The 19,775-nt window shown below is 42.4% G+C and overlaps 1 protein-coding gene across 22 annotated transcripts in view; it reads left to right on the top strand.

Annotated features, from left to right (window-relative positions):
* LOC141577204 (trafficking protein particle complex subunit 9-like) overlaps positions 1 to 19,775 on the top strand; it is a 141,230-nt gene that overhangs the window by 47,823 nt on the left and 73,632 nt on the right. For 15 of the 22 annotated variants that reach the window (XR_012505963.1, XR_012505969.1, XR_012505968.1 and 12 more), the window contains 4 exons: positions 4,127 to 4,312; positions 6,791 to 7,015; positions 7,700 to 10,194; positions 13,688 to 13,809. The gene's annotated coding sequence lies outside the window, so the exon portion shown is untranslated. Of the gene's footprint in view, positions 1 to 4,126; positions 4,313 to 6,397; positions 6,512 to 6,790; positions 7,016 to 7,632; positions 10,195 to 13,687; positions 13,810 to 17,608; positions 17,638 to 19,775 lie in introns of those variants that run through there. The other 7 variants (XR_012505958.1, XR_012505956.1, XR_012505973.1 and 4 more) reach the window with 7 other exon arrangements.

Raw genomic sequence — 19,775 nt, 5'->3', positions numbered from 1 at the left:
TAATGGTTCCATGTGATAACCCATGATTGGGTTAACAAATTTAACAGACACCAGATGCATGTCAACTTTAAGAAGAAAAAGTGTGCTTAGTAACTGCTTCCAAGCAAGCATCTGTGCATCCTCACTCCTGTCTCCTTGCCATAAAAAGCAGAGACAATGCCTTGCTTGCATATTTGATGTTTTAGATAGCACTATGTTCATTGCACAGCAATGACCCAGGCCATCAGCTATAAATGCTGGGCGTGCGTGCTGTTAGTCTATTATCCCCAAAACACGGACCTGGCTGGACTGTTGGTCTGCTTTTAATGAATATCTAAAGAATTTATCTTGTTCCCCTCTCCCCATGACTACCCTAAAGGTAAACTAAGCCTTTTTACTCATTGTGGATTCTACAAGCTCTGTCTCATCCTGTCTTTCCCCAAGTTCCTGTTTACTATCACACAACTGTTAAAGACTATTTTCTTTGATTATACACAATAAATATGGGAGCATTTGAGAGGCTCTTGGAGTTGGCTCCCTACTCCCTCTCGCTTTCTTTCCTTTTTCCACAGTCTTGAGTCATTCATTCCATGTCGGTAAGACTTCTGCCAGCCAGAACCCACAGTTCCAGGTGAGAAGGATGCAGACTTTATCTCTCCTACCCTAGGGAGAGAGAGAAGAGAATTGAGATCTGCTCCCCCGTGGTCCCTTCCTGCCCCAGGGCCACTCCAGTTCACCTGCAGCCTTCTGGCCTCTACTCTCAGGGCCTCTGTCCCAAGACTGACATCAGCCTTTTTTTCCCTTGTCAATATTTCCTGTGCCTTTCAGAAGTTGGTCTCTTCTCTGCAATTCCACCCTGGCAGATGTGATGGTGGTCAGCGTGCTGGTGGGCAGTTATTTGGGGACTCCCAGGAGCCATTCTGATTCTCCTGAGTCTCTCATTCGGGGTTACAAAACTGTCGAGCACCGGAGGAAGCCCATTCACGTGAGGTCAACACAATATCACATCACTTTCATTTTGTTTTTGAATTTTCAGTGGAGAAAGTATTTGTAGCAAACTGTTCCAGATTTTCGGCCCCCTGCTTTCCTCACCATTATTTCCTTGTTGGCTCTGGCCCTTGTTTAAAGAACCAGGTTTCTTCTCTGGTCATTTCTAGCAGCTGGGCTTGCCGAATCCTTGATCTGCATTTGAAGCAGAATGCTTCTTCGTGATGTCAAACTGATTTTCCTTGTCATGTCTTAATATTTTGTGTACACTCAGCAACTCTTTCAAGTGAAATGCTCTTTTCCAATTTCGGTTAACTCACACTTGCTGAACTTCTGCTTTCATGCTGAGGGCAGTTTCTTCTTCCTGTAATAAAATTTAGCAATTTGCATTTACTATAGGAAGGTAACTGGCTGGAGGTGCTTTTTTTCTTACCAGTTTTAATAACAATTCACCCATTAAAATGTACGGCGGTTTTTACTCTATGCCCAGAATTGTTCATCCCAGTCAATCTTAGAACATTTTCATCCCCCCAACAGGAAGCCCCTTACGCATATGCAGACATTCCCATCTTCCCCATCCTCCCACAGCCCCAGAAAGCCACTTTTCTCTCTCTGTGGATTTGCCTGTGCTGGAAATTTCATGTAAATCTAGTTACTTCATGTAAGTGGAACCATCTATTGTGACTGACTTCTTTCACACTGAGTAACGTTTTCAATATTTGTCCAAGTTGTGGCCTGGGTCAGTACTCTATGCTTTGCTATTCCTGAATAGTATTCCACTGTATGGCTGGGCCCCTCTGTTTACCCATTCATCACGTGATAGACATTTGTGTTGTTTCTGCTTTTTGGCTGTGATGAGTAATGGCGCCGTGAATATTCCTGTAGGAGTTTTTATGTGAACATTTGTTTTCAGTTCTCTTACGTGTGTGCTCAGGAAGCAAAATTGCCTGGTCATTCAGAAACCAAATGTTCAACTCTCTAAGGACCTGACAGGCATTTTTCCAAGTTGGCTACGCTGTGTTATATCCTCATCAGCAACGGCTGCGACCTCCGTTTCTTCTGTGTCCTCATTAGTGCTTGTTACACTTTTTTTGATTATAACCTATTGTAGTGAGTGTGAAGCGGTTTCTCCTAGTGGTTTTGACTTGATTTCCCTTACAGCTAATGATATTGAACATCGTTCCTTTGTGCTTTTTGGCCATTTGTATATTTTCCTTGAAAAATGTTTTTCAGATCCTCTATTCATTTTTTAATTGAGTTGCCTTTTTATTGTTGAGTTGTAGGAGTTCCTTTTTGTTTTTTTTTTTTATAGATACAAATTCCTTATCAGATAAATGATTTGAAAAAATTTTCTCCTGTGTGTTGTTTTTTCACTTTCTGGATGGTGACATTTGAAGCAAAGTTTTAAATTTTGATGAACTCCAATTTATCTCTGTTTTCTTTTTTCCTTGTGCTTTTGGGGTAATATTTAATATCTGAAGTATTTTATTTAACCTTTTATATATAAAATAACTTAATTATTAGGACCGTTCTAGGAGACAGGTGCTGTTGTTGTCCCCAGTCTATGGATAGGAGACTGAGATTCAGAAAATTTCACTGACTTATCAGTGTCAAAGCTACACAGTGCTGTTGGAATTCAGACCCTCATGTTTGTCCCAAGCATCTGTGATCCTCACCACCATGCTCCACTACTTCCTGGAACCGTTAATGAAAAAGTCTTTACTTTTTGGATTTCTTGTTAGTTTTTGTTTTTCTCATTGGGGCCTCATCTCCTCATTTCCTTAAAGAGATCAGTGTAGGTTTATTTTAGGTCTCTTGTAGGCAGAAGCATTTCTATCAGTTAACTTCTTTATTACTCACTCCCCAGTGATGGCTTTTGCCAATTGACCTAATCAAGTCATGCTTAAGTCTTTCCTTCTCATGACACTAACAACAGAGTCATGACTTACTGAATGCTCAAAGCAGAAAGTACTTGATTGATTTTATTTTGCTAACCAATCAAACCAATCAAATAAATACCCGGTGTTGAAACATACGGTAAGCCCTCCAGAATAGGGTCACTGTCTTCCTTGTGTTTCGTTTGTTTGGTCACAGTGTCTGGATAGTGCCTTGCTGTCCAGCAGTTTTGTTAGGATACGGTGCTCGTGAATCATTCTAAGGACAGAATTTTGACAACAGACTGTGTTGTTCATTCCACGAGGGAAAAGTTAATATAGAAATACTGCTCAGATCTATTTTAAAATTAAGTTTGGAATTTTGAGAAGAGTTCAAGAAACCATACAAAGAACTTTTTCACTAATTTTAGATCTATCTTAGACACATTATGGTTACATAGCAGAGTAACTTATCAAGAAGATTTGACAAGAGTTGTGTATTATTGATTATTTGTTTTAGTTGAAATATTCTACATGGGATAAAATATTCAGTGCCCATAAATGAACAAATATGTTTGTATTTCTATGCAACATGGGAGTAGACTTCATATGTTTCTATATAATATATATGACTGTGTGTTTTAATCTGTCTTTCAGTGTTTTTATAGTTTTTCAGCAATGTTGTAACTTTGGAATTCTTCTAAGAAAATCACCTCAGATTCTAGTGCAGTTTGTACTGTGTATGCTGTCTTATGCATGGGATTCCACTGTCCCCTTAGTGAGGAATTTCCTCTTCTATTGAGTTAGTATCAGAGTTCAAGGAACTGTGATTTCTAGGCCTTTGCTTTCCATGTGTTTGCACTTGGGTGTCAATCACAATTTTCCCTTTCTTGAGTTTTCATTGTTCAATTAGAATTTTTGAAAATAACTTAATTTGTTGCATCGGTCTCCCTAGAAACTTGATGTGTTTGTGCTTTTCAGTTTTCAATTAATGAAAAATGTAAATACACTCTTGTTTTTAAGTAGTCCTTTTTCACTAGATATTTGTTTACCTCTTTATAGTTAAAATATTTTTTTCCCAATGAGTGAATCGGTGTGTATATTTTAAAACAAACCTTACTTTTTATTCTTTTTATTGTAACAGTTATATTCATTGTAGAGTATTTAGAAAATAAGAATAAACAAAGTAATAACTTCACAATGGCCTCTAATCTCACCTGAAGATACAGTTGTAAGGATTGAAATTGAGAATAACAAGTCCTCTTAAATTGTTCTTCTTTTTCAAGTACGTTTTGGTTACTGAGACCCTTGAATTCCCATATGAATTGTAGCAGCAGCTAGTCAGTTTCTGCAGAGGAGCCCGCTGGGATTGTGATCGAGACCACGTTGAATATACGGATCGCTTTGGGGAGCACTGCCATTCCAAGAGCTCTGTCTTCTGATCCAGGAATATGCGTGGTGTGTCTGTCCAGGTATTTAGGTCTTCTTTAATTTTTTTTCAACAATGCTTTGAGTTTACAGAGTTTTATTTTACTTTTTGTTTTTTGCCTTTATACTGAGGACAAGTGTGCAAGGTACCAGGATCAGAAGTGTATTTGAGCCCCGCCACTTGCTGCCACCATGGTCGCTGCGCTCTTGCTTTGCCCGCTCTACAACCTTGCACAGAATAGGACCTGAGTAACTCTCTCTCTCTCTTGAATGATTGTATGATTGTTGGATGATGCTTGAGAGTCCTTGTGATGATTTTATTTCCCCAGCCTTTCCCCACTTCTTTACTATGCCCTTTCTCTTCCTTTCCTCCAGCCTGGGTTTCAGTCTACATGTGGCATTGATTTTTCTTGTCTATAGACACTTCCTTTCACTTGTTCACGATCATTTTACATGTGGGCTGTGGAAAATTGCTAGATGTCAAGAAAGAGCCAATCGATTGCATGCTAGTATTTTTAGAGTGTGTTACTGTTTTATCGATTGAAATTAAATCAGGCTGACCCCCTGAGCCCTCCCGTGAGCTGTTTTCGCCTTCCTACAGGTGATAATGCTCTGGTTGCTGAATGTGCCCTTCCCCAGACTTGGTTTTGGAGTTAAGTCACCATCAGTGGAGCCCTCTCTTTAAAAGATGAAGAGAACATTTGCTCCTTCTCCCTGGTTGGGGACTTGGATGAGATGAGGTACCAGATAAAGAATGGAGCCCCACCTCATTCTAACACCCGCTAGTTCCATTCCTTTCTCCAGGGAAAAAGAGTACAATTCAACACTATAAACATTGATTGTGAGCTAATGAGATAGACAGGACAACCGATCATTTATTAAATATCCTTTCATGCCAGAAACAAATGTATTATACACACAAAAAGCATGCAAAGCCCGATAGTACCGTGATTACAAACGTGGGTCCGAGTTCGAGTCCTGCTCTGGAGTGACCAGTCATGAGAGATGGAGAAATGTTAGGTCAGCTTAGCTTCTCCTGGACTTGTTTCCTGTCCTGCAAAGACGGGCTTGCTAGGCGTCCCTCCCCCTTAGAGGTGCTGTGGGGTGTAAATGGCGCGTGGGCAGCCCGAGCACAGCTGCTCATTCCTCGTAAGGGCAGGATAGCATAGCTTTTGTGATTACAGCTTTATGACCGTCCCGTGTAGACTCTTAGTGCTCCGAAGGGATGCCTTGTGGTTTGGAGATGGGATTCTCACTTCTGTAAATACCCAAGGATTGTGTTATTGGGCCGTGCTGATTTGAATCTATTCTTTAGAAAGTACATATTGTAGATATATTTTTCAAGCATGCATGCTTTTTTCTTTTATTATTTATAGTTCTACCCTCTCTCTTGGTGGGACTTTTCATGGAATCCAGGAAATAGTCCTAAGCCACCTGCCTCTTCACACTTCTCCGTGGTGGTTTTCTTCCCTGACTAGAAGAGGGTTCTGCATAGGAAATTTTCTTTGTTCCCCTTTTCTTGGAGTCTCTCTGTCTGTCTGCCCATCTCTCACCTGTCCATCTGTCCATTTATCTACACACTGAATCTTCTGACATGTTCCAAAAAGCATTTCAGGCAGCTTACAGAACAGATACCAAATAAACAGGTGAGGAAATGGGGCCAAGTTCAGACAGTGAGGCTAGGAGGCAAGCCTGTGTGAGGGTTGCAGGCATGAGAGACACACGTCTGCCCTGTGACTTATAAGATCGACAGCAACAGTGTGCCTGAGGCTCCCAGCAGACACAGGGAAACAGGGTTTGTGGGAGATGCTCACTGGCTGCGAAATAAATAAGTGGCTTAGGAGATGCCCAGCCTTTCCAGCTACTAAGGCTTAGGAGAATATTTTGAGTTTCTTCCAAAATCAGAGTATTGCATCTTTTCTTTTTTCAGAGATCTATGTATAGTTTGTTACATTCTATACCTGGTAATTTCTCCAAAACTGCTTCCCACGTGAGTCCCATGACTCGGGAATGGGGTGGTTCTGCTCATTGATGGGGGTTGGCCAGAAACAGAAAATGACAGCCTCAAAGGAGCCTGGGAATTGTCAGTTATGTTTTGTCAGTACTGTAGAGTTCAAACTCTTTCACAGTATCTCTCCATCTGAGGCGGCAGCGTGCTCTCTTACCAGCATCAGGAGCTCAGGACCACAGGATGGTGCGGGCTGAATGCACTGCCGTCAAGACAGCTGTGCTAGTCACTGCAGGTGTGGTTCTTTTACATAAGGCATTTCATGTTCTTTACTAGAATGTTTCAACAGAGAGTTAATTAACTGAGTCAATTCACATTTAATAAATATGATGCTTTGTTGAAAAGACAGTTATAGGCAGAATATAAGCTGTGAAGCCTTTAAAAAAGGTTTCATTACTGAAATTTCAGTAGGGGAGATACACAGTTTATCTTATTTATTCCTCTCTTTTAAAGTAACAAAGAAACAAGACAGAAAAGGCAGAGGATGGTTTCTGTTCTTCCTCTCCGCTTGCAGGTGCCCTCACCTCCAGTAGCATTCATCCAGACACCAGCACTGACACTGGCCGTGCTCAGAACTGCCTCAGACCTGAAGACACAACTGACAAATAGAAGGGGGCTACGCCCTGTTACAGCAGGTGCTCTCACTTTGTGGGTCCTTATGTAACTGCACGATGTTAATCAGGATCGCCCGTTCTACATTGTGTAGCGCTGCTGCGGTGTCTCCTAGTTACTTGTTTCTGTAAGTATTCATGTATTATTCCCCAATGCGTGGTACTACACGCCTAAAAATGCTTTTTTCAGATGAAAAATAATTTGCATTTAATATAATAAGTCTGAAAAAAGGGGCAAAAGAGTCTATCCTGGTCCCGCTACTCAGAGATAATAATTAACAATTTAACATTTATTTTCTGTTCTTTTCGTCAGTGTGTATCAGCTCTGTCATAAAAACCAGTGAGCACTCTGTCCCTGTTTACTGTGCGGAGATCTCCATTTTCCATTCGGCTTATTACATGTTTTTCTACAATATTCTATCTCCCCTGGCATGATTTTTAATGACCAGTGTAGCATTCTGTCTTAAGGAATGCATCGTCCATTTTACTTCGGACTTAAATAAACTTTTAAATTCCAAGTATACTTAACTGAAATACTGAAAAGAGAACTGTGGTGGTACAGGAAGGCCCCTAACTCCCTTCCCATTATTTCCTGAGAGTAAAAGCTGTGGAAAATTTCGTATATATATTTCATGACCTTTATGCCTATGAGATACATATATATACACATATGAGAAATCAATGTATAGTTGTGTGTATATATGATTTATTTAAAAATGAGACCATACTATATGTTTTTCTGCAGCTCGCTTTATACACTCAGGGGTATATCATAGACGTCCTCCCACTCCAGACTCACCCTGTCCTTTCAGATAGATTGGAGGGGTCTCCTGATGTGCGGGTGTCGTCTCTTGTCCACGGACACATTTGGTGGGAGACTGCTGTGGACAAGACCCTGGACCACGGCGAAACGCCGGATCCCTCAGCAACCGCAGCTCGCCGTGATTTACCGTAATATTGTCTTAATGGTGGACAGTTAAGTTTTCTCCACTTTCCACTGTCAGAAAAAATGTTTGACTTGCATCCTTCTTGTACAGACATTCCTGTGATCTTGTATGTATATTCCTTTAGTTAAGGCTTCTGGAAATTTAGTCCCTGGATGTGACATTTACATTCATCACAGACTCCTTTCAAGTGACTCTAGAAATTCCTTCTCCATTGGGGAATGAAAAAATGCACAATTACTTATGTAACCAATTCTCTATCGCTGGATATGATTTCACTTCAGTTTTTCTTCCCACCTTTGTAAACAGTGCTGTGTAAATGCCCTGATGAATACATCTGTTTGGACTGATTTTTTTTTTTCCTAAAGGAAACGATTCCTAGAATTGGAGTTGAGTCAGTGCGTACGTACGTTTTTCAGAGTTTACATATCCATTGATATGTCATCCTCTGAAAAAGTCGCTCATGATTTGTTCTCCCACAGATGGACACTAACTAGAATATCTTAAAAATATTCGCCAATATGATAAGCAAAAGTGCTTTTTCATTGTTTTAGTTTGCATTTGATGACCAGTGAAGTTTTGAGCTTTTTTCACTCATTAGCCTTTTGAATTTTTTAAAATGAATGATTCATTTTGTCCTTTGGAAATATTTAAGTGAGGGAGCTTCTTGTTGCTTTGTGACAGCTCTTTGTATGCTATGAAAATTTACTTCGTGACTTCATCAACATGTATCACAGAGCTTTTTCTTGTCATTTCTTTCCTTTCATTTTGTTCAGAAACAAGATTTCCTTTTAATCTTGTTGTGGCTCAAACTATTCTTAAGATAATAAATGTCTTCCTTATGGGTTTTAACTTTGACATTCTTAGAAATACTTCCTTATAATGGAATAAATCTCTTATGTAGGTTTTTTTAATCTCTAAGGTGGTGATTATAATAGTACTTGTTATAGTGAGGAGAAGTTGAGTTAATAAGAGCAAAGGGTTGTATTTGCTGTTATTAGTACTTTTTATTATTTACATCACTATGTGCAATTTATCTTGTGGTCATTATGACAGGAATAAAATTTATTCTTTCTAGGTGATTCTGATTGTCCCAGGACAATTATTGAATTCATACTTTTCTCTTTGATTTGAAATCCCACCTGTACAAAATAATTACATACACTAGAGTCTCTTTTTGAGCTCATGGTTCCCTTCTGTCAATCTCCCTTCCTTACTCCAGCACCATAGCTTACATATTGTAAAAATTTATTTAATAACTGGCAGTCTGATTTTTTTTGATTCTTTTCTTCCATCCCACATTTTCTTGTCTAGTATTATGACTTTATTATTCCTGAAGAGTTCCAAAATATTTTGTTCAAGTTAAAAAAAATCAGATTGGAAATTTCATGGGAGTTTTTAGTAAGTTTTGAATTATTCTTAGGAGAACTTACATCTTTACCAAACTGCTTTCCTCCATGCAATATGTTTATGTCTCTACATTCATACCTCTTACTTTAACCCTCAGTATAGTCCTGAAGTTTCTCCATTTAGAACATGGGCATTATTTTTGAATTTATTCCAGTTTATTGTTTATGTTTTTGTTAATTTTGTGAGAATTTTTTGCTATTATATATTTAAATGCTTAAAACTGACATTTAGAAAGGAAGATTCGGTTTGTCAATACTCAATTTGTAACTTGTCATTTAAAATTGTAAGTATTAAGCACTTGTTCCAGAATCCTTTCTTTTCTGTTTTTAAAAATTTGTTTCCAAGATTGTCAAAATGGTCATAGCTAAGTAGTATAGGTGGGGAGACAGATGGAGAGAGGTAGTGTGGCTCATGTACAGACTATGAGCAGTTTCATGGCTGCCTTTAGGCTGGAGAAGCTGCAGAAGAGCCCAGGTTAGACCGGAGGTGGCTTTGTATGCACTTGAAAGCCAGCTTTCCTGCCTGTATGGTGAAGCCTGGTGGGCGTGGCAGGTAGATGATCAAGGTCTGATCAAGGTCATTGGCTGCACAGAGCGCTGTGTCTGTGAGAACTGGAGACCATTACCATGGGAAATGCTTGGCGCCAGGAACACTGCAGGGGAGCTGGGGAGCCTGTGTGTTAAGGATTTTCCAGTCCTGTGAGTGGGAAGATAAGACTCTACATTCAGATCTGAGTTTGAATTCATCCTCTCTTGTTTACTGGTCCTCTGACTTTTGTCAAGTTATACATCCTCTTTGAACTCCTGTTTTCTTGTCTCTCAAAACAGGAGAATTACAGCCTGCTGCTAGAGTGTTTGATCAGTGTAAATGATTTGTGTCTATAAGATGCCATGTACAGCCACAATCTCAGTGAGAAATGGGTTGTCGCCTCTTCTTCTTCAACTCAGTGCTCGGTAAGACATCGGGGGAAAGCCAGTCCCTAATTTGTTGTGATGCAATGAGGAACAAAATTAACGTCTTGCCTTTCCCTAGCAGTATTCTTACTTCTTTGTTTCATTTACCTCTTTCCTCCTTTACTCTCCCCTTTCACCTCCTCCACCAAAAGAAACTGAGACTGTCTCAGAACACTAGATTCAAATTACTTTAAATGTTGGCTCATCCCCATGAAATTACAGTGACATTAAAAAAAATCTGTACACATCCCAGACGATTATATTTGATTTATACACACACACACACACACACACACACACACACAATCAGGATGCCTCCCGTTTGCTGAAGGAGAAGGACCACTTTTTCTGAGTTTTCATTCACTGAGCTTGAGAGGAAAGTCTCTTAAGCAGAAATTCACCTGGCTTCGTGCATGGTTTTTTAAATTGGATTTCTGCTTTGTGTCCATAGAAATATTCTCCTATTAGAAGAGGGGAAGTGGAGACATAGATATTCTGCTGAGATATTGGTGTCATCATATTTGAGTTGGAAAGGACTTATGACAGCATAGATTTGTACCTTTTTATGGGTGAGAATCCATGATAGTGTAACTTGGACAAGAACCCGGGTCTTCTGTCTTCGTGTCCATGTGGATGAAGAGGCAACTGGTTGGGGGATGGCAGGGATCCGTCTTGCTTGATTTCCAGGGTCTTGCTAGTTTTCATTGTTCAGCTGCCTTTAGTTTATGTCCATGTGGCCTCTCATGGGAAGGTCACTATGTCCTGATAGATTGAGTTTCTAATCAGCAAAAAGGTCTGGACCCACTCATGGTTTCCAGAGATTTTCTGCTGACCTGCTGACACTTTATATACATGAGACTTAAGAAATTGCTGGATATAAAATCCTTATTGTTATCATTTGCCCTCGAGTTCCACAGGAATGGGGTGCTCTCTCAGGCTGCCTAAGGCTAGATCTGAACAAAGATATGGTGATAGGCTGCGCAGCTGGACCCTCCCCAGTCTAATGGGATTTCCACCTTAGTTTTTAGAATCAGGCAGATTAGTTCAAATCTTGCCTTTACCAGTTATTAGCTTTGTGACCTTGAGGAAGAAACTTTACTTTTTGAGGGACCAATTTTCTTTATCTGTAAATAAGTTCAGTATTTATTTTAGGGTTTTTGTTTTAGAATTGAATGAATTCCCTCATTTATTCCTAAAATACAGATCACATGGTTCTATGCTGGTGCCTTAGTAGTTGATTACTAAGGGACTCAGCAGTGAGAATGTGGGTGAGGTCCCCTGGATAATAGAGCTTATATTCCAGGATATGCTTGTAAAAGACTGGATTGCAGTGGATTTTTAGTAAATGTCCACTCCTTTCCTAATCCCCATTGATTGTGTATATATCTTTATACTAATATATGAACAATTTTTTATTGAAATTTAAGTCTCTGTAGTATTTAAAGTATGTAGCTATAACAAAAATACGTGAAATAAAATGATCTGACTTTTATTTTCTTTTCAATAAGCAAAACAAAATAAAATAGAAAAGAAAAGAAAAAGTTTTGAAGGAGTAGAAATAATTTTATTTCCGTGGAATCAACTCCCTATGTTAGGTTTTTCGGTTGTGTTCTTAAACAGCTTATAAAATTGACAGGTTTTGTCTTCAGTGTTGATAGCTGGGTGAGTATAGTTTCTTTTTGTGGTTGTCTTTGATGAATTATTTGCACTAGATCATAAGTAATGTGCATGTTACATATTGGAAACGAGGAAACAGTGGAGACATACTACCTCCAATGCAGTCATTTTGTTACCGAGTCCAAACTCGTTGTGCTCGCTGCATGACAGGCCAATAAACCGGGAGATGAGGTGTTGGGGCAAGGAATAGTGACTTTATTTGCAAAGCTGGCAGATCCAGAAGATGGCAGACTGATGTCCTGGAGAATCATCTTCCACAAGTCAGAATTGTGTCTCCTTTTATACTAAAAAGGGGCGGGGTTTTGGTTAGTTGTTGGAAACTTCTTGCTGTATGAATTGCTTGTCCTTTGAATCCGCTGTTCTTGCAGCTGTCCATGCGGATCAAATCATGTTGCCCCTGTGAAACCTCCAAAAAAAAAAACAAAGGTTATTCTCTATTTTGCAACTTGCCATCTCTACATAAGTGCAGATGAATTAGCATCCTTGAAGATCACGGCCAGGAGAATAGGCTGTCCTGGATATTTCAGTCTAAAGGCAACTTTCTTTTACAAATGGTGCAGAGCTAGCCAGTCTGAGCATAGAAAACAGGGCACAGGTTTAAAGCCAAAGGAACAGACCTAACATGGGGTCAAAATTGTTCTTTTCTATTACAATTCCCTTTTCTGCTTCATAGATAATTTTAGTAAGAAACATGAGCAATTTTGTATTTTTGCTTCTTAATAACCGATAAGTGGGCCAACTATATTTTTGTGAGCAGAGATGCTGTGCGGGCATAGGGGTCACAGCACACTCTTGTTGGGGGTGGCCAACCCTGAAACATGTCTGATGCCACGTGAGTGTTGGTGAGGGTCCCCCTAGCCAGCGGCACTCTTCAGGAAGTAGCATATGTGATTTGACTTCTTGACACCTCATTTTCGGCTGCAGGAAATTTTTTCAGATACTGCGATTGAAAAATCACTCCAGCTGGGGATAATTAGGGAAAAAAGGAAAAGGAAAAGGCTTTGGAGTAGAGTAGAAGAGAAGGACATAAGATCACGGAGCCTGAGTGCTTGGCAGCGGGGCCTCGGGAGAGAGGGGAGCAGAGTTGGGGAGGGGCCTGACCACGGAACCAGCTCCTGCACCTGTTGCCGTGCCCAAGCCACGTAGGTTTCAATTGGCCTGGGCCACCTCTCTGGGCTGGATCTCACCCTGGGCAGAACCTTGAGAATCGAATGTAAGGGGTGGGCAGCACTCACTTAGGGGGTCACTGTGGATTTCAGTCAAGTCCACAGTGCCTTTTCTGGTCATGTGCCTTCACTTGTCCTTTATCTCAGGATCTGAGGAGGAGGAGAAAGGAACTCAGGCAGAGATCCAGGAAGATATCCGACTGTGTTAAGTGAGGACAGACACAGTTACAAGGGGACCGAGGACACTTGCAGCAAAGTAAAATGACTTCACAACTCTTGCTTCAGAGCTGCAGGTGTGAGAGAGCCTAAGCCTGTTTCAGAGTGCAGGGGACAAGCGGAAAGGAATGGCAAAATTTCCACTGACAATTGAAATTATGTTAAATAGCCTGCTACTGTTGCTTGTATCACTTGAATGAATGCAGGCATATTTCTGTGGGCATTTATATGTTCACTCAACCCCACCAGCCACTCTTGCCCCCATCGGGGATGGGCTTTCTCAAGCACAGTGCACCTCCTGCTTGGGTGGGCCACGCTGCGTGTCCTCGCCTGGGGCCGGGCTGCTGCAGGGCACTGAGTCCCTGAGGCACCGCCTGTGATAAACGACAGGAACATCTCTGCTATCGACTGAGGGCCTCCTTTTCCCCCTGCAGTGTAAGAATTCTGGTGACTGTTAGAAGCATGCTTCCAAGCTGTCCGTGTCCTCGGCATCCAGAAGCGGAGCCTGGAAGCTACTGAATTTCTCCAGAATGCGTTCTACATTCACCTTCGGCAGGTGAGTGTATGTCCTTACACAAGTGGAGGAATTACTGCCATTTTCCTGGAACTTACTCACCACTAGTCCATCTGATTTTTCTGTGCTAGGATTCAGTATGGCCTGCTAAAAAATCTGGAGTCAGATCTTGAAACCCTGATGAAGAGGATTATTTATTTTATTTCACTATATGATAATCTTTTACTTTCAAAATTCAGAATTTTTGGTTCTTTCAGGCATTTTTGGGGGGGTTGGCAAAACAAATTTGCTCTTACCGTCTTTGCGACCTGTTGCTTTGTGCCTCTCACCTGTCTTCTGTCACTTGTGAGGCAGTTCCATTTGTGACCCTGTCCGGGTTGTTCATGTTATACAACATAAAGTCTGTTAAAGTACAGTCCCTTTTACTCCGAAGACATTCCACAAATAACTCCTTAAATCTGGGTGTGGTTTTAAGAAGACAGAAACATTAGAACATGTAATTGCAGGTTGCTAGTGCAAAATCCCCAAATCAATAGTCTAGCTCAACATCTAAAATCTTTCTAATCTACCTTGGATTTGTATGGATAAGTGAAGCAATTTGCTAAGTATTGAACACCAGGGTTAGAATACAGGCTGGTGTATCTCAGCAGGTCCTCCTGAGCCAGCGCTGTGCCAGAGGGCGGGGCTGAGGGGGAGAGGGTGGAGCCGAGGGAGAGGGCGGGGCCTTGGGGAAAGAGGAGGGCCAAGGAGGAGGGGGGTCCTGCCCTCCCTGAGCTCAAAGTTTCATGGCAAACACCTTCACCATGTGAAGAACTTGGAGTTTCTTCTAAGAACACAAGGTTTGAAAAGAGTCATAAAAGAACGGGAGTGACAAAATCCAATTTGTCTCAAGTAGGGGAGAGCAGCTGGAAGGCCACTTGGGAGACTCGTGAGTCCAGGTGGGCAGTGTTGGTGGCTTCTACCTGAGCGGTGGGACAGTCAGTGGAACAGTCACCGGGAAAAAAATGAACAGATTTTAGGCATGTTTAGATGGTAAAAAGGAAAGGATGAATGATGTCTGTGAAGGTAGGATGGAGTAAGGCCCAGGTTTCTGGGTGGATTAATGAGGTAAATAATGGTCCTGCTGTGCTCTGAGGAGGGAAAGCTGCAGAGGGAGCTTTGGGGGAACCCTGATGAGTTCAGCTGTGGATAAAGTGAAAGGCTGTTAAATGTGTGGTCTGGGAGCTCAGGTGAGAGCCAGTAGCGAGTAGGGGGAGGGGAGAGAGACGTTCAAATCATTTTGTCTTGTGAGCATACAAATAATTATGAGTAATGATACACTTACGCCTCTATATTCTGGATTTAACACCCATTAACATTTTGTTATATTGACTGCAGAAGTTCCTAATATTTTTTAATAGAAATAAAATAAATAGAAACAAAATAGTGGGGTTAATAAACATCTTAGAGTTGATGTGTGTCCTTCTATGTATTTTGATACCTCATCTGTTTATAACCATAATCTATAAAAAGTTAACTAGTTTAGCATAAGTGTTAAACAGAGGGACGTGACACACAGTTTTGGGGCTTGAAGCTGATCTTCTCGGGCAAATTATGTAGCCTCTCTGTACCTTTGTTCTATCTTCTGTGACTGCCCCCGGGCCCCTCATCACAGATGATTTCCTAGACTAGATGATGGGAGGGAGGCTGCTGAAGGGAGTAAGAAGTGGCAACTGCTAGGGACACTTAAGAGAGAGACAAAAAGAGATTAAAGTCAATAAACTCAGTACAAACAAATACTCTCAAAAGAGAAAGAATCCTGCAGTGTTTTGAGCCACTTAGCATAAGGGAAACAAAATCACGTGGACCCAAATCTCTTGAGCATGTGAGTATTGTGGGTGGGAAGGTGTCATCAGAAAAGGGTTGAGAAAAGGTCTTTTGGTTTCCCTTGACGTTTCCAGTAAGGATGGGGAGCAGAAGTGAAAACCCTCAGCTTCAGTGGAAGCTGCTGTTTTGTGTGAAACTGACCAAACTTTGGAGACCAGTCATCAGCGGTGCTGGCAAATGAAGAGATTTCGGGATTGGGTGGGGCACTTGCTGTGACTTCCAGGTGACCTACTGGCTGGGGGCTGTGAGGCGGGCAGTAGGTTTGCAGGGAGACCCGGGCATAATCCCTGGTTCTGAGGCTGCTGGTCTGACTAGCAGACCTGGGCACAGGCAGTCCTAATGGGGCAGCTCGGGATGTGGCCTGGGACACCTGCCGTGCTGAGGGCGAGAAGAGCGCTTCCCTGAGGGGGTGTCCCTGTGGAGAGTGGAAACGTCCTCCTGCAGGGGAGGAAGAGCCTCTGAGCAGGGTGCTGGATGCACAGGCAAGACCACCCTGAGCACTGAGGGTTTGGGGAGCCCGAAGTCACACAGTGGCCCGAGCAGCCTTGTTCCTGAGAAACTAGAGGGAGAAGAGGCTGAAAAGTCAGGCTAGGGTCAGAAACCGTGGTGGGTTATGAGTGACAGTAAATGACTGTTCAGGCAGGCACGAGAGAACCCTGTGGGTGTCCCAGCTGGAGCGTCACGCCAGAGGGTGGAGCTGAGTTATAGACTTTGGCACTTATTAGCTGTGTGACTTTGAGCAAGATCACCCCACCTCTCTGTATATACCTTCATCTGTAAAATGACACAGTGACAAGCTCGTGTCATCAGAAGGCTTAGTTTAGCTCTGATCCTCTGTGTCCAGTCCTGTCAGTGCTGCCCTGCAAGTTTCTGCAGTGGCTGCTCTTACCCTGAAATGGGAGGGCATAGAGGGACTTTGTAGCGCCCGAGGGCAGGAAGGGGTTTCTTTAAAAACAGACATGTAGCCGCCTGCAGCTGCAGGCCTGCAGGCAGTTTGGTTGATGCTCCTGGAGAGGACTTTGGAGCCTTTAGCATCGTCATAAGACTTGTTTTCCCTTGGCGGCCGGAATTGCCTATGCAGATTAATGTGGAAAATTGGGGCTTCTGGCAAAGCTGTTTTCAGAGATGGTAATATACATAACATATCGTAGAAAATATAATGCTTTTATTTAATCTGTGGGACTTTGCAGCTGTTGGGAACACCTCTGTTGGCCTGGTCTCCACAGAGGACACTATGGGTCGGCAGAGCGTGCGGGAGGGCAGGTAGCCTGCAGTGCTGCTGCGGGGTGTTCTCCCGAGTAGAGCACTCTGCTGAGTTGACTCTTCTCTGAGTTTGGTTGCCAGATGAGCAGACAGAAAATTAATGAGTTCTGGTGGGATTGTATAATGACAGAAAGAAAGAGGGACCCGTAGTTTTTCTGGACTAGAACACGCTTTTGGTTCCTGATCCAGTGTGTTCCATTACAGAATTGATGAGTTGTGTCTATTCTGGGACTTGTCGACTGAAAGAAATGTGTAGCCTGAAAGTTTAGAGTTACACTTTATTAGGCGGGAGGACTCGAGGCGGGATGACAGCCTTCAAATCTGTCTGAGGGTCTGCTCCCAAGAAGTAGGGGAGGAACTGGGATTATATAGGAGCTTTACAACAAAGACCAGGGAGTTGGAAGAATAAAAGATTGCTTGTTATCTAAAGAAATCCAGGCATCTCAAGTTAAAGAATTTAGTGCCTTTGTATGTATCATTTGACCTCACTGGATTCATTCTTTAGACAAGCACCTAGCTATCTAGGGCAATTATCCTGTCTTCTTATTCTCAGTCTGTTCAGAGGGCAGCATTGTGAGTGGCTGTAGAGGCTGGGCTTCAGGTCTGTCCGCACTGGGGGGTGGCGGCAGCCTTGATGACTTGGTTTCAGCATTCTTTGTTTACTGACATGGTTGTAGTATTTTAATTCACATTGTAGTATTTTCATTCACAGACTGTGGATAATCTGGAAACTTGGAAAGGAACCGAGATGGAATTACTGCAGGTACCTTCTACTTTAATAAGCCGTGTGCAAACATAAACATGGAGGAAGCATACATTTGAATTTGGTGGTGTAGGGAAGGGTTTCTGCACATTACAGGAGAACGCAAGGCAAAATATCTCTTCTTTGTTGGCAGGGATGTGGGTCAACCTGTCTTTTCTGTAGCGGTTTCTGAGAGCACTTTATGGTAATTAACAAACATTGACAAACGGTGGCACAATTTGCATTTAAGAGCTGGCCTGTGCAAACATGTATTGGACAGGTGGATTTCATAGGCAAGTGGTGAGGTGGATTGGAGAGAGGTGTAGCCCAGGCCTGGGCTCAGATTCAGGTTTAAATCGCCATTTCCTCACCAAAGGACCTTGGACTAGAGTGTAACCTCCATTAAACTGTTGGTGAATCTGTGAAATATGCATTATAATATTCGTTTCTTCCTGGGTTTGTTGTAAGTTTTAAACAGTATTATAACACACATGAAACACTTAACAGGCACTTAGCAGTGTTCACTGTGTCCTTCCGCCCCGCTTAGCGTGTGTCACAGCCGTAAAGGTAGCATGTGCCTGTTGAGGACGTACTGGTAGCCCCTTGAATAGGTTGTGAATTTGGTGATTTCCTTTAATCCTTGAAACTCTACGTGCCATGGGCAGTTATTTTCATGAACAGATGAGGAATCTTAGGGTAAAGAAGACGGTGTAATTTGCCCAAAGTCAGACCATAATTTTGGGTGCAGGGGCCTCTGTTCAGCATGGGCCCCTGGGCTTTCTGCCCTCTCCGTTCAGCACCAGATCCAGACGTGGAGTCGCCTGTCTCCCAGCCCAGAATATCCGGCAGGCAGCAACACAAACCTGGACCTGTGCTGCTTAAGCAAACACTCCGGAGGGGAGGCAGGTACTAAAGGAATAAATGTAAAAACAGACGACTGCAAACTGTTATCAGCTCAGAGAAGGAAAGGAACACGTCTCGCCGTGCAGAGCTAGGAGCTTTCCCTTCGGGGCTGCTCTGGGGGCGTTCATTTCAGCTAAACAAACTCCGCTCCTGCACCAAGGCATGAAGGCAGGGTGCATGTAACCAGGCTGACTGGGCCTCGTTGATCATACTCATTCCTAATCCAGTGTCAGCTGTCACGGGCACTTACCTAGTAAACAGATGTCGGCCATAATCATCACGCACTTTGCTTGGTAGTTTTATTGGCCCCACTTTTGAGATGAGGTAATTGAAGCTGGGGAGGTTGCTGCATGCCTGTGATTACCTTGGAAATACCCCTACTGGTCTTTCAACTTAGACTGGTGTGGCTGTTACATCCCAGCCCTGTGAATGGCATCGTGTAGCTTCTACCAAGTTGCCCAAATGACTGACATTGATTTTCTTAATCCGTAGGAAATGGTATGTGACAATAAGAGAAAAGGTGTTAAGAAATTCTTTGGAAAACTAGAACAAAATCCAATACTTCCCCAGCTGGGGTAGCGTACCCAGTGTCACTCATCCCACTCACAGCCTGGCACCTCCTCCCTACCGACTCCGTGTTCAGAAGCCACTCTGAGCCTTCGAAGAACATTTTGCCTCATGACACTGTTGACTAAGACCTATGACCTCTCTGTCCCTGGTTAACTCTCTCTTCAAGGCCATTTAAATTTTATGCAGGCTCCTCCACTCCGATGTAAGAAAAGACTCTTTAAACTTCTTGATGAAGCTCCTTAATGAAGATCTTGTGAAGGAAACCTAGTCAAAACCTGGGATGTATGCACACAGTGACTGCAACCTCAGCACTTTGTGAAGTTCAGAATCAGAGGGGTGGGAGACTCAGGAAAGGCTTTTTAAGGTAGAAAGGGGAAAGTGAAAGGATGCAGGCTGTGTGAGACTGAAACATCTCTGTCCCAGCCAGCAAGGCACCTGTGTTCAGGATGGTGTATGGGGAGTACAGAGTTCTCAAAAAAAGAAGTGGTGGGATGGGAGGGAGGACAGATAGATTCTTTACTAGGGAAGGAAATAGTGGTCTGAAAATTTCCTGGTTGAATAAGAGGACTGTGACATGATGTGCTTGCATTTTGGAGAGAAGGGTTTTGTGGGGACAGGCCTAGGGAGAACGCTCTGTGGCTGGGGAGTCAGCACAACAGAGAAC

This window comes from Camelus bactrianus, chromosome 3, assembly GCF_048773025.1.
Source record: "Camelus bactrianus isolate YW-2024 breed Bactrian camel chromosome 3, ASM4877302v1, whole genome shotgun sequence".
NCBI classification, from domain to species: Eukaryota; Metazoa; Chordata; class Mammalia; order Artiodactyla; family Camelidae; genus Camelus; species Camelus bactrianus.
Note: the sequence above shows the minus strand (reverse complement) of the source record. Positions and strands in the feature narration are given on the sequence as shown.